This window comes from Choristoneura fumiferana, chromosome 10 (genome assembly GCF_025370935.1).
Source record: "Choristoneura fumiferana chromosome 10, NRCan_CFum_1, whole genome shotgun sequence".
Taxonomy (NCBI): Eukaryota; Metazoa; Arthropoda; class Insecta; order Lepidoptera; family Tortricidae; genus Choristoneura; species Choristoneura fumiferana.
The window spans coordinates 8,526,797-8,543,134 of record NC_133481.1 but is presented as its reverse complement, the minus strand read 5'-3'; the positions used below and the strand labels follow the sequence as shown (position 1 = coordinate 8,543,134).

The 16,338-nt window shown below is 38.8% G+C and overlaps 1 pseudogene; it reads right to left on the bottom strand.

Annotated features, from left to right (window-relative positions):
* LOC141432025 (uncharacterized) overlaps positions 1–1,603 on the bottom strand; it is a 118,236-nt pseudogene extending 116,633 nt beyond the window's left edge.
* Between the last annotated feature and the right edge of the window lie 14,735 nt (positions 1,604–16,338).

Below are 16,338 nucleotides of genomic sequence, written 5' to 3'. Positions count from 1 at the left end.
AACGCGATAAATTTTGAATTTATTATTCTTCTTTTGTCGTAAAACATTTGTAATAGTCCAAAAACTATAACTTTTTCATTTATTATGCAACGAAATAATTCTCATAATCGTCTTAGATGCCCGCGCCGATCAAATAACCACATAAAATTATATTTTATATATAAAAGCAAAAATAACATTGGGAAAGTAGTTGCCTTGAAAAACCGGTCCAGATTTATGTTTATTAAAAAAAACACATCTTAACCATATTATTATAATAATAAGATCTCTTCTAAGGACCTTCTGTCCAAGATTACACCTACCTATATTGTAACAGGTTTAAATTTTTTTTTTTTGGTTACAACATCGGTGAAAATATTACAAAAAAATCGGCCAAGAGCGTGTTGGACACGCCCAAAATAGGGTTCCGTAGCCATTAAGAATAAAATAAATAATATTTTTTTAAGGATTTCGTATTTTATACGGAATCTTCCCAGTTTAGGTATAGTTTTATACCTTAGGTTGCTATTTACTCATAAACTACTAATAATTCTCAAGCAAACTTAATTTACACTTTAAAGTTGAATATTTCGCAAACAAATCACTGAATCGAAAAATCGTCTTAGTAAAGACCATCCAGGTATCCAACGATACCCCACATTATAAGGTTAGATGAGAGAAATAAAATCACCCCCACTTTACGTCTATGGAAGGTACACTAAAAAAAAATTGTTTTAATTTTTAATTGTACTATTTTGTCGGCATAGTTTACCTATATATCCGTGTAAAATTACAGCTTTCTAGCATCGACAGTCCCTGAGCAAAGTCGCGGACGGACAGACAGACAGACAGACAAGGCGAAACTATACGTTTTTGCCATTTTGGCTCCGGAACCCTAATAATTAAGCAAAATCTTGAACAGATTAGAGGCAACTTATCGAAGTTACTTTTAGTAGGATATTCTATTTAGGGGCTGTTTCACCATCCCTTGATTAGCGTTAACCGACGGTTAAATGTGATGCCGCCTCCGTCTATTCGAACAAAACAAATAGAGAAGGCATCACACCTAACCGAAAGTTAACACTAATCAATGGATGGTGAAACAGCCCCTTAGTGTTTAAAAACTCATTTGGTTACTTAATTAGTGCAGGTTGACATCTACTACATATAGTCTATAATATACTTAACGTCTCCTGTACAGTAAGTGTTATGCAGATATATTATTCATGCAGTCACTGGTGTAAGCTAAATAAATGTTCTTGTTACATCTTTCTTGTGATAAACAACACAACAGTAAGGTATTGTCATTTTTATCTTAGAAAAAGAAGCGTACAAAAGAGATAAAATGGGGTCTTTTGTTATGATATTTCGTTACGTACGGTGATAAATACCATAATTCATGACAACAAAACCCAAAAAGTATCTTACCTTGAAAGCTTACTGTACAGAAAAAAATCCATAAAGCGTTCTTAAAATTATAACTCATTATTAACTTAAACAAAAACTAAACTTTGTTCACTTAACACTCAATTGTAAATTATGTTTCACCGTGCACTCACTTTGAATGTCGGTAAGTTTCCGTAGCCGGTCGCGGCGGGAGAGGGCGGCGTAGCGTGCGGCCGTCCGTAGCGCGCCTACGAACCAACTGAGTCAGAATGTGGGCCGGCTACGAGAAACCTCTCCTGTCAGGATTAAAATGAAATGTTCCACTTTTCCCTATTTATCTTGCTTAGCCAGGGATAATACCTTATTTTCACACGAAAAATATATAATATGGCACGTAACAATAGGCTTCGGCAAATACAACTTTACGGGATATTTCGAATGCATTTATACTGCTTCGAACAAAATATTTGTTGAAAATATTTGTACAGTAATATTAAAACTACTTTTTAAATGGACACCGGTTTTTCGTTTGATGAAATTATATTTTCCGACATAAGGGGCTTCTGAAATGTGAAAAAGAAATCGAAAGAAGTACGACGAAAATTACGGGCACAAAACGAAGGAACATTACCTACCCCGTGGGTTGCTGAGTTATTTGGTAGAGGTTTATTTTCACTAGATATTAATTGTCAATAATTGAAATACTTTCACCTGTTAAAATAATATTCCACATAATTTTAAGGGATCCTTGGGGTATAGGTAATAAATATTTGATATAAAACAATATGTGCAAATTTCATGAAAATAAGCCTTGATTTAACATATGTGCATTTGGTATAAGGATAAATAATTATTATGTTAAATGTGTATAATATAAAAAAAAATTACAGCAACTAAATTCATACCTACTTATATCGAATGAAAATTATACCATTTCTAAGATTCCATATACCTACCTCAGTTGGTAAAAACGAAATCATTTCTTTATTGAATTACTTTATTCTCAGTCCGTCTTTCAGACCTTTTTTCTCGGGAACGCGTGGAGGTATCAAGCGGAAATTAATACCAAACACTCACGTCTGCCTGCCGTTAGACTGATGAGTTTAACATCTGGTAGTATGGTGTACAGTTGTGTTGCTCTGAAGATGAGCTCTGGTTGAGTTCGAAACGCGTCATCGTATTGTGGTGGTGGTGATAGATGGGTTTGTGTGATTTGTGTGTGTTCTTACAGTGTGGAGGTGTCGGAACTGCATGAACACGCATATCTTGCATAAACTTAGTTATCATAAGGTCGCGGGTGAGCAAAGAAATTATTTTAGTTTATTAAGAAAAATTCGTTTATCACTATCCCGCGGATACTATGCATAATATGCTATTTTCTGGGATAAAAACTATTCTATATACTTTCCCGGCTCTCAAACTATATCCATAACCAGAGGCCGGAATTCTCGTCGCACTTTTGAGCTGTCATAGGGACTTCTCGTTTATCGATTTTCGATATACCTTACCTAGTAGGTACAGTCGAGTTCATAAACTTGTGAGCAAAAATTTGATCAAAAATATCTGAACACGCTTCTACGCCATTAACAATAGAGTCGTGTTCAGATATTTCTGATAATCTTTTTGCTCACAAGTTTATGAACTCGACTGTACCTACATTTTATCGATACATTATAGAACACAAAAGAAGATCAAAAGTAGAGGTACACACCAGGGGGACTTTTCACTTTTCACTTTATAATTAAGTATTTATAAGAAACAACAAAATATTATTATTTTAATTCCTATGTAAAACTTCTAAAAAGTTGGCATCCAAAGGTTATCTCGAAGAGATGGCTCATTCGCGATAAGACTGCGTGTTGTTTACTCGAGTATGCAGGCTGGGCGTTCCCGTGTTTCTGTTAATACAGTTAAAAATTTAGTATTATTGTTTTTATCGGTAAAAATAATTTGTATTGAGACCCCTGTTTTTTTTTAACTGTCAAGCAATCACCTACATTTAAATTCGGTCACAGCTCTTCTTTTGGCATAAGTTAAATATTATGTAAATATTCTAAAAATGTTAATTAGAACATACTCGTACGGACATATTTTAATCTACCTACAGGCATGTCTATTTTAATTTCCTCGTTCTGCTAATGACGTAAGATGGTCCCAAGGAGACGAACGCATCCAGAAACCCACTCACCCGTGGTCGGAGGTATGCTTGCGATTTTAATTAGACCTCTAGTCTGCGATCTCTCTTTAGTTAAAACTGAAATTCGCTGAGTAATTAGATTAAAGCTGATCATAAAGTTACGAAGTTATTTGATTGTGTGATGCGAAGCTATTTTGAGGACTTCAATAGCTTGTATTACAAGCAAATACCGAACCAAAGTAGCTACTAACAATTTAAGTATGCATTTCATTGTTGTTTTAAATCAAGATTTATATTTTGACAGTCTTCCAAGACTTCATTTATCGCTACCCCGCGAAAACTATTTAATTTTCCGGAACAAAAACTCTCTGATGTAGGAAGGATGTAGGCCAGGATATCAAACTATCTCCATGCCAAATCTAAATCCAGAACCAGTAATAGAAAGACAGATAGACATAATGATTTTGAATTTACAAATCTAGACAATTTAAAAAACTGTAATACTCGTATTATCCTTCTTCCTCACTATTAATATTATAAATTCGAAAGTTGATTATTTGCTACGCTTTCAGCCTTTCACGCCTAAAGTGCTCAAACGATTATGATAAATGAGAGAAGATAGTTTGAGACCCTGAGATGGACGTAGAATAATTTATATCCCGGAAAACTGTAAAAATAATTTGAATCCCGGAAAACTGTAAACATCTCGCGGGCAGGCCACAAACGATCGGGAACCTCACACATATCTACGGGAAGTAAGTCACCAGCACCAACATCTGACATAACAAAGCGTGCATCAATATCTGGTACGAATCTATTTCTAGTACCGGTAGAAAGTTTCAGATATTTTTTCACGCTCCGCTATGGCAGATATTAATGCAGGTGACTGTACGAAAGTCATTTCACGTTGTGCTAGCCGTGCTGGGCGTCACAGAGGACAATAAAAAATGAACGCGATCCGTCACACGCCCGCCATAATCAGTTATAATTATTCCGCGTAATGTCTGCGCATCACGAGTGTCCCCGATCCCTGGCCCTGTACTACGAAGTGCCAAATTCAAACTTCGTATTTTGCCGTCCCGTTGACGCTTTTATTATTTAATACGAGTGAGAGGGATAGTATGATACGAACTTCGAATTTCGTAGTAGCCCCCCTGTGCCACGCCGCTAAAAGTCCGATGAGTTCACAACCTACTTAGTTTTTGCTTTTGAATTATTTTCGCACATTTGACAAATTTGTGTCAGAACATTGCCCTTGACTTGAGTTTTCCATACTAAAAAAATTGCAATGTTCGTAAGTATGTTTGTAACTTAATAAGTTGTCTTCACATCTTGCAAAACAAACTTCATCCACTTCTTGTGGTATAGATTATATGAAGATATGATGGCATTGTCAGTACATAACTGTTACAGCAACCGGGACTTACCACGCTTAACAAAACGACTAATAATAATATTGTCAATATATAATAATATCGAACAAGACATTGAAATACAGGGAAGAAATGCTGCCAGGATTTTTGGATTCATGCCGCAGGCGGCTTTTATATTTTAGTTTAGTTATTAGTAAGTTTCTTTTTTATTTTATATAAATTAATAATAATTTTGAACTAGTAACCTAGATAATAAAACTTCAATTACTAGTCAAATTCAATTGCGAGTAGATACCTCTCCCTGTTTATATGTATATAATATCATTGAGATACCTATAATTCACAGTTACGTTGAAGTCATGTATACTGACTTCTATAGATTTTTAGGTAAACTAGTCTTAACCTGTGGCTGCACTCGTGAACCATAGATAGGTTTTAGGTCTTGCAGTTGAATTGGAGTTCCACGAAAAAGTTCCCATGTGTGGTTTCATTCACTTTGAATGAAGAGCTACTATAGGTACTTAACGATAGAGATTTCGTGATTTTTTCAATACTCACATTCCGAACCCGTAAAAAATATCGGAATAAAGAGTAACCTATGTATTATGGCTAAGATCAGGCTATATACATACTGGATTTCATTCAAATCTATCCAACCGTTTCGTGTAAAAGAGTAACAAACAAACACATACACGCACACACGCACACACAGGCACAAAAACTGACAAAGACGCGTCAATAATCGTTTTAATACCTACTTATGTAGGTGTAACTGTTTTCCAGTATCATCAATATACCGAACTTCAACTGTTTGTTAAACTTTAGCTTTTTCGTTTTACGTGTCTCTATAGTAGACCGAGCTCGATACCGCGGACTTTGAAATTGTGGGTTATTCAGCATTCAACGAGGTAAGTTCACCGCTCGCGCTGCCACTGATAAAGTTTCGCCAACTGAAAACTACTTTCTTAAATGAGAGACTGATTAATTTTTCTTTAGGGGCAGGTTCGCCAGCTGCGTTTTGGTCATCATTTTTTATAATGTACTTTTCTAGTTAAATTTATAGTGCTTAATCAAGGCTTTGTTGTTCTATTTGTGTATTAGTCTATTATAATGTTTTAAGCAATGGTGATTCTCACTCACATCTTCTAACACACTCGGGATTTATCGCAAATTTACTTATTCGTCTTTTTTGATGTAGCGATTTTTCATGAAGCGTTTTTTAATGTTCGCGTTTATTTTTTCGCTTATTTTACCAGTCGATTATTTTATCAGTCACATATATTTTCAGCAGCATTAGGCACCCACGCCTTAATTATGACGACGGAACCCCGCGAACGCGGGCTCCTATTTCTGGGCGGTCTGCCCTTCGGGCATCTTAAGATACCTAACAAACCTAACCTACCTATTGATGTGTAATATATAGCGATAGTGATTTTTTCACTATCCGCGATGTGAAAATTCACTGCTCAGAAAAAATGCGTTTGTGTAAATTATCTAACCCCCGAACTGAATTTTCAAACCTATCACTTTAACCTTTGTATTTCGGTAAAGCGCTTACGCAGGCACTTTATAATATTATTTGTTTAACAATTCACGTCTCTGTGAGCGAGCAGCGCTCTTGTTATTAGGCTGTTATGATAATGGCTGCTCGCGAATTTTGTCCAAATTGCCAAGTCTCTTAACAGATTACCACTTTCAGTTACAATCGTTTATTTCCAGTCAATCCAGTTTATCTTTCAGTTTTCATCGGGCTAACTAGTTTATTTTAAAGATTTGTTATATTATGATATCGCCACCGTTTCTAGAAAGAAATATCTTTCAAGCCACACAAAAAAACAAATGGACAAAAGATAAAAAGTTCAAAGTTGTTTTAATTTGCGAATGTTCTACCTACATGTAAAATTTCAGCTGTCCTAAAATTTCAGTTCGGATAGAGTATAATTGGATATTTAATAATCAGTACATTTTTATTGTACTAGTAGGTACTTGTAAGATTTTTTGCACAAATTTGATTACCTATTTATAGATAGATACAATTTGTTGAATTCCATTTAATAAAACCGAAAAGTAATCACTTTAATAATTGAACGGCAACTTGAAACTTGTATGTATGTATGTATGTTTGAGTCCTGGGGAAGGACATAGGATAGTTGTTATCCCGGAAAATTGCATAATTCCCGCGGGACAGCGATAAACGAATACTACGCGGACGGAGTCGCGGGCAACAGCTAGTTTACCAATTATTAAATGACCATTAAGGACGGAACTAAATCATTTTTTTCCGCTCGAAAAGGATGGATATAATATTTAAAATTGCAACCCGCACAGTTAACTGGTTTTGTTTACGAGTACCTGATCAATTATTGGTCTGTTGCCATGTTTTTGATTGTTTCCATACAGACATAACAACCACCGTCAAATATTTGTCTCTTTTCCTGCTAAATACACACCAAAAGAGGCCGTGTGCACAAAAATGACTCAATTTCGTTTATGTGTAAGGTAAATAAAAGTCAATGCAATCGCCTTAGCGCAAAACTCTCTATTTCCACTACTTTCGCTTCTCGTTTCTTCACTTGAGGCTTTTCCGAGATCGCTCTCCTACAGGAAATGAAAACAATTGTATTAAAATGTACCCACATAAAAAGATAGGACGCCTACGTTCTTGAACGTGAACTAAGATATTTGGCGTCTTTGCGATTGCGTCAGAAAAGTAACTTACTAATCTAATTTTACCAACGGCAGGGTTAGTATATGTACTATTCCTATTTATTTGTACGTATTACCCCTGAACATTACACAATGGCAAAAAAGAATAAAATCGTGAGTTTATCATTTTCCGTCTAGTAACAACTCCTATTTTGTGTGTTTGCTGAGTAGTCTCTTCGTGCTTATAAGCTCAAGAGTACCTATAGGTATTTATTTTCTCATGATATAGGTATTCGTATGTCTATGTAATATATCAGTACTTGTGTTTTAGTAACTGCTAGCGTTTACTCGCGGCTTCGCACGCGTAAATCATTAGATACAGCAGTTGAATTGAAATTCCGGGATTTTATTAAATTCTCGTGGGAATTCCCTAAAATTACATCGTGGTTTTCATCGACGTTCATGCTAAATTTCATAGCTCTAAGCCCAGCGGTTGCTATTTCAAAATTTTATCCCTATTCCGTGGGAACATCGGAATAAAAAGTAGCCTATGTGTTATTCCAGACATCCAGCTACCTACATACCAAATTTCATGACTAAGCCTAGCGGTTGTTATTTAGAGATTTTATCCCTATCCCGTAGGAATATCGGGATAAAAAGATCCTATGTTTTAATCCAGGTTATAAACTAACTTCTTGCCAAATTTCATCCAAATCCGTCCAGCCGTTTCAGCGTGAAGAAGTAACAAACACACTCACTCACTCACCCATAAACTTTCACATTTATAATATTAGTAGGATTATCAGTAAATTTATAGTAGGTATGAGTAAAAAAAAGCGGACTGGAATGAATGATGGTTTTTTTTATTACTAAATGTATATATTTAGGTAATGAATGCCGCATATTTCCAAACACCTACATCAATTATAGGTAATTGAAAACCTGTGATAGAAAAATCAATATTCTTTAAAAGCCCTCATGTGAACTTCACAAATTAACGGATTTTGCTGAAAATTTTCCACTTGATAAAATTCAAACTGGAGAGTAATCAGTTATTTGCAGAATTGTCAGGAATTTGAGAGTGAGTCTTGCGTAGGTACAAGTTGATTATGAAATTAACGAATATTTAACTTTTAGGGAGCCAATTATATGCAGAATGGAATTAATATAACATAATACGCCAAAGACATACGCATGTAGTGTACGTACCTTAGATAATTTAAGACGCGTGTACCTGTCCCATAGGTTTACATCACAAAAAGGTTGAGTAAACGTCGTATAAAGGTTTTAGCGGTGACTACCCGTTGTATAAAAGCGTTTGGTAGCACGTTCTTGCTCTATAAGCTTAAATAGCCAAATTATCCTATTAGCTGTTGATGTAAAGGTTTATATAACCATTTTATATAGCCGTTACAGTCAGTTTTTTTTTTATTCAACTGGATGGCAAACGAGCAAGTATGGTAAGAGATCACCAGGCTATAAAACCTCAAATATAGACAGTACAGAGCAATATTTCTGTATAAAAGTGCTTGAAATCACTACTATGTATCTAATTTGTGCTACAAGGTTTCCCTGATATGATAACCGCTATAGATATTCCGTTTTAGCAGTGATGAACACTCAACAATACAAGGATTTTACAATATTGTGGTTCCACAAATCACTGCTATAGTACATGATACTTTAATAGTCATAACGACGCCGTAATAGAGCGGTTTTGCTTTATACTCGTTATCGATTTTCAGGTATTTTTTATAGCAGTAAAAAGTGTTTAAATTATTTTTGAATCCCTATTATAGTCTCATTGCGGCAGACGTCACTATGTCATATAAAAGATTATATGGCCGAAACTTTCTGTAATGGTTTTGGTTGTTCTTTTAAAACACAACAGCGCACTTAGCTGACTTTTAATCTCCTTTATAGTATAAATAAGGCACATAAAAGAAGGAAACCTGGCCTGTAAAAGAAAACAACACTAATGACTACCTATTTCATAAACCTTCCCTGGATATCAAAATGTATTTCTATTTAAAGAGTTGGTGTGACCCGGATAAAGTTTTATGGAACCCTAATTTTACGATGATGGCGGCAAAAACTTTGTCATGAGTGCTATACGAGTAGTTAGCCGGTAAGAGCCACGAATTAACTTCTTTGCTGTAAAGTTAAAAAACCGGCCAAGAGCGTGTCGGACACGCCCAAAATAGGGTTCCGTAGCCATTGCGAAAAAAATAAGTAATATTTATCTAAGGATTTCGTATTTTATATGGAATCTTCCAAGTTTATTTGTATACCTTACTTACTTACTATTGTATACCTTAGGCTGCTATTTAATCATAAACTACTAATAATTCTCAAGCAAACTTAGCCGTTATAGATTTTCTTAAAAGTTTGATATACTTACTACCATCCTGAATTTTTTCAAATTTTTCCACCCACCGCTTTAGATGTTAGAGGGGGAGATTCGATTCGATCGCTCGATTTTAATGAAAATTTGCACTTTAAAGTTGAATATTTCGCAAACAGATCACTAAATCGTCTTGGCAAACCCCTAATGGTTTTAAAAGACCTATCCAACGATACCCCACACTAAAGGGTAGGATGAGAAAAAAAAATCACCCCCACTTTACGTCTATAGGAGGTACCTACCCTAATTTTTTTTTTATTTCTAATTGTACCATTTTGTCGGCATAGTTTACCTATATATCCGTGCAAAATTACAGCTTTCTATCATTGATAGTACCTGTGCAAGATTGCACAACTTTTTAGAGTCTTTTAGGTTTTAAATACATCTTTTTATTGTCTATGGATTTTTGATATGTGACTTTGATTATACTTTTGTTCCAACGGAAAACCAGTGCCTATTCTTTTAATCCAAAATATTGGTCCATCTACCGGTAAAAATTATGAATACGCGTTCCAAAAGTGCAAAAGTAAACGTGCCCAACATGGGAGGTGGTGTGACATCCCTGGCAGCGCAACAGGAGTCTTCCTCGTCCGCGCAGCCAAGCGCGGACCCGCCCCTTCGGCATCAGGAGTCTTCCTCGTCCGTGCAGCAAAGCGCGGACCCGCCCCTACACGCCGCACAGTCGGCACCTTCCCGCACGTCAAGTGGCGCTACCTCACGCTCTACCATAGTAGCGCGGCAGCTGGAGGCTCAAGCCCTGCACGCACGCCGACTAGCGGACATAGAAAATGAACGCGAGCGCCGTGAGGCAGAGCGCCAGGCGGCGGCGGCGGAGCGAGAGCGGCATGTTGCCGAACTTGAGCTGAAAGCTAGTCTCGCTGCCATAGAGGCGGGCGCTAGCCAGCGCGGCAGTAGCCGCGGCACGCGTAGTCGTGCTAGTGAACAGGATTGGGTAAATAATGTGATTCCTAATCCTACCGAACAACATTTACTTAGTGCCAATCCGCCTTTCAGATTCGATGACACCGTGGTCTAGTGCGCGATACAGGGACCGAGAGCACCGCACGGCCTGGGTGCCGTGGCATGTGATCGCTCTCCCCAACAGTATCGTCCTGAAGACGGAGGAGTGACGCGCTTAGTTAATTCGTTGGAGAAGTTAATAAATAAAGTTAATTCTCCCGTCACGAAGACGGATTTGCCTACTTTCGACGGCAAGTCTTATTTAGATTGGTTAGCTTTAAAACGAGCTTACGAAAATACAGCTCAAGGTTTGTCGGCAAGTGACAATTTATCGAGGCTGTCATGCGCTCTGCGTGGAGCAGCGCGCGAGGCTGTGGCGGGGCTGCTGGGCGGCGGCGCGCGCGCCCGCGGCGGTGCTGGCCGCGCTCGACGCGCGCTTCGGCCGCCCCGAGCTCGTCGTCATGCACGAGGTGGCGGCGGTGCGCGCACTGCCTAAGGTGAACTATGACGGCAAAGATCTCGCTATTTTTTGCGAGCCGGGTACGCAACTGCGTAGAAGTTATCCGCCTGCTAAATCAGCCGGATTATTTATGTTCACCCGAGCTATTTCAAGCACTGTGGAGCAAGCTGCCTTTACTGCTGCGTCCACGTTGGTTGGATTATGCCCATTCTTGTGTTGATTGCGTTTTCGAAAATAGAAATGTTCGCAGATTTCCTGTCGCGTGAAGTCGATCTGCAGTATAGGTTGGGGGCGTGATGGATTACACGTCGCCCGGCGCCGCTCGGCAGACCGCATACAGAGACAGGGTAAATATTGTTGCTGAAAATAATTCGAATAGCATTCCATCACCAATAAACACGATTGATAATTCCGAAAATATTTGTTCGCTATGTAAACAAACTCACGGATTATCTAATTGCAGTAAATTTGTCAAAATGACAGTAAATGATAGGTGGCAGTTTATCAAAAAAAATAAATTATGCCCCAGATGTTTCCAAAAAGGTTTTCACAAATTCAAACTTCTTGCACTAAAAAAAGTATGTAGCGTAGATGGTTGTGGCATGCGTCATCACGTATTATTGCATGGGTCAAAACTTGAGCGCGCGGTCGCCGCGCACGTCGACGTGGAAGACGACGATGACGACGACGAGCCCGCGCCATCGATCTCCAGCGCAGCCGCGCCCGCGGCCCGTAACGCGCCCGCGGCCTGCAGCGCGCCCACGGCGCTCGCACCGGCATCGCCGTCCGACGACTCGAACCACGAAATATTGACGCATGCAACTTCATCGTCACCTAAAGAGTCTTCCGTTCGCCCGCTATTAAAATAGTTGCCGTGACCGTGTCAGGACCTTCTGGTAGTGTTAACACTTACGCATTATTAGATGACGGCTCCACAGGGACCTTTATAGACTCTGACATTTCTGCTAGGATTGGTGCTAAGGGACCTGAAAAACTAATTCATTTAGATTGTGTAGGTGGTCTAGGAAAAGACTTTAACGCACAATACGTCAATTTCAATATAAAGGGTCGCCACTCGACTGAAACACACTGCATCAAGAGGCGAGATCTTTTAGTGGTTTAGGTGCTGCTCGTCAGTCTGCACATCACGAGAGCGTGCGCAAGTATGCGTACCTCGCTGACATAGCTGGCAATTTTTGTTATGAGGACGTTAAACAATGGTGATCATAGGTATTGATAACTGGCATTTATCTTTTGCCATAGCTACGCGCAAGGGAACCAACACACAACCCGTTGCTATTCTGACTGCTTTGGGCTGGGTTTTGTTTGGTTTCGGTTGCAGCAAGACTAGACAAGTTGACGTTGTCAACCACACTGATCGAGACTGAAATAAAAAAATATCGTTTTATTTTAGAAAATCTTATTAGGCCACAAAGTAAACTCAATTCAATAAAATTAACAGAAATTAAGCCCACAGCGCTGAGCACGAGTGCGTTGTGCAGGTTCTCGAGTGCACGGCGCTCGAAACCATCGCATCGCTCTCATCGTTGTTTGCGGTCGCATCTTGCTTCAAGACGCTTGGCGCAAGGGTGTGGTCTGGAGCTAAGAGCTCCCTCAAGGAGATTGCGCTGCGTGGAAGTTACGGTACCAAGGCCTAATCTCAATTTAGAGCTTGCCTATTCCACGGCGCTATAACTTGAGTGATCTCAAGGCAGTGAGTTGCGAATTCTATTTGTCCTCAGATGCGAGTGAGTGTGCATTTGCAGCTGTCATCTACTGGCACCTTAGTTACAAGGACGGTGACATTAGGCTCTCTCTCTCATCTGTGGCAAAGTACAGCTTTCGCCACCTAAATCTGTTTAAATTTTCGACTTAGAGTTACAAGGCGCTCTATTTAATAACTGCACGTCTTGCGACGTCTATAGACGAAGCCCACCGTCTGATGATTTGCGATGCGGTTTCTGGTTTAATTCAACTACCGCTCTGGGTTGGCTTCGTAGTGACGCTCGCACCCTCAAGCCTTTCGTGGGGTCCCGAGTGACTTAAACGCTGCGGATGTTGCCACTTACTTTAAACACTCTCCGTTTTCTCCAGAATGTCGCTACAGTTCAGTATCTGCTTTCCTAATTTCTTCAGACTGGCCCGCTGAGCTTTAGATCGATATTAGCAGACTAGGCCGTAAAGAGTATAAACAAAATGCTCTTATTCATCTCATCACTGAAACCGATCTGCCCGCACCAGTCTCCGCAAATCCAAATCATTTCGGCTCCTGGATGAGAATGGTGCGAGCAACGGCAAAGCGCATTAATTCATTTCATTATTGCGTATGCGTAGTCTACAAGGTCGAGACCTTCATTTTAATCTGCCTCGTCTAGAAGGAAGTTTGTGTACCTTCCAACCTGCTTGCACATCCTCTCCTAGTATGCCCAATATCTTCTAATTTTCAATTTCGCCAGAAGAGTATCTGTAGGTGATTTACAACTATCTGAAGTCCACATCTTACGACAGAGAAGAACCGAAAGCCTTTGCCACAAAGCAGTTGCCCCTTTTCAAATTGTCACCCTACATCAACGAAATTATCACATGCCTCGTCAAATAGTCGTAGCAACATTAATTTTCGACTGAATACATCAAGCTTTAATGGCGAGAACGTGAAAGCAACAGATCTGCAGCGCCAAGAATAATATGTGCTAGAAGAAACGCTACAAGAAAGAGCTCTTTCTGATGCAGTTTTGACAACCTTTCCGACAGAAGCTGAAGTTCTGGTAAATTCACGGCCACTAACTCGTATTTTGCTGGAAGATGCCGACGAGGCTCTAATACCAGCGCACCTGATTCTCGGAGCATCATCTGAGCGCCCAGTTCCCGCAGCTCTTAACAAATCTGATCTCGGCAGGAGCAGATGGCGAAGTGCTGACAGGCTAGCCGATCATTTCTGGCAATGCTGGATGAACGAAAATCTATCCTTATTACCACCAGAACAGGAAGCTGCACTCCACCCGCAATTGCAGAGAGTGACATAGTGATTGGCATAATAATTTTCTGCGATTTTAATGATTCCGATCTGCTCTGTCGTTCGTGGCTCAAAGATCGCTTCACCCGGCTGTACCCTGGACGAGATGGGGTAGTTCGAGTCGCAGAAGTCACCACCGCTGCTGGCGCCTTCTCAGATCACAGAAGAAGTTAGCCCAGATCCTCGTCCCTTTAAAAAAGGGGAGAATGTGCAAGATTGCACAACTTTTTAGAGTCTTTTAGGTTTTAATACATCTTTTTATTGTCTATGGATTTTTGATATGTGACTTTGATTATACTTTTGTTCCAACGGAAAACCAGTGCCTATTCTTTTAATCCAAAATAGTACCTGAGCAAAGCCGCGGACGGACAGACAGATATGGCGAAACTATAAGGGTTCCGTTTTTGCCATTTTTGCTCCGGAACCCTAAAAACTAAGGCGAATGAAATTTTTATTATTTATATATTTTATTCAAAGCTCAATAAATCGAGCGCGCATTAAAAATACTAAGTAAACGTAATAATATTTTATCGGTAAAACTTTGGTCGCACGTAATTTGCCTATGCAGTGTTGATCGAATTAGGTAGTCAATGTCTAAATAAGACAACAAACTTACCACGATACAAGATACAGTAGGCTTATTTATTATTCTTCTCTTTGGGTTGGGTCCACTGATTCACCAGTAAAATCACTCACCTTCCTTGCGAGAAAAATTTGAGATTTTTTTTTTTTTTTTTAAATATCATGGGACACTGACACCAATTGACCTAGTCCCAAACTAAGCAAAGCTTGTACTATGGACACTAGGCAACGGATAAACATACTATATAGATAAATACATACTTAAATACATATTAAACATCCAAGACCCGAGAACAAACATTCGTATTATTCATCAAAATATCTGCCCCGGCCGGAATTCGAACCCGGGACCTTAAGCTTCGTAGTCAGGTTCTCTAACCACTCGGCCATCCGGTCGTCAATTGCGTTGTATAGTTAGGATTTGCGGACTCTATTAGAGATTAAAATAGCACTTAAATGGACGCTACGACGAACGAACGCTAGTATAAAAAAACACATAATAGCGTTAATGTGCCCCGTATGTTAATAAATTGTCATACGAGTCCTTAATCAACTTTTTAGACCTAAAATGTCACAACTAAGACTGTTAGGGTTGCTCTATGTCAATAATTCGAGATATAACTGAGCCAAATCGGCCTTACTCGACTTTCTTTAGTCCTTTTATAGACCCAATGGTGGTAACGTGGTTGAGATACGTTTATGGACTGCTATTGAACGAGAAATTGTACTTGGGGTATATGTATAGCACATACCTACTCATATTATATTTAAAGCCACTATACAAACTTAGTCACAGTACCAGTTAGTCGATTATTGACAATTTGATATTGTGCTCTTCCAAAAACAAAGTAAAAGCGTTTGCTCTAAGAAACCTCTTTGTAAGCGTCGTCTTCACTTATTATGCTACTCTGCTTGCTAATTTAGTAAACCAGTTTACTGATTAAAGTAATCTGATATATAACACTTCTTTGATACATTATATCAGGCACTCGTCTGGCAAGTAAGTAATTCAAGCATGGCATTAATAGTGGTGTAATTAAATTTCTAACGCCTTTATGTATAACTACCTAATATCGTAAACGTAGCAGACGCGTTACAATTTTAGCCTGATATGTTTAGAGAATCGCAAATATATAAGCCAGACACGTCGAGGGGAAAATGGGTTGAATGCTCGAGTTTCACTCTGCTTTCCACTTCGATTGAGAGAAAATTAAATAACAACGTGTATGTAAGTAGTGTATGTACGCTCTGCTCGGGTGGCTAAACATCTCGTGTCAATATGACTTGTTTTAGTCCTCGTTGAACAATCTACTATTATGTCGCTAGATCCAGCATAAATACGAAGTTTACAAGTATAAGAAGAGAAAATATTTTTATAACTTTGGCCGTATCGATCTG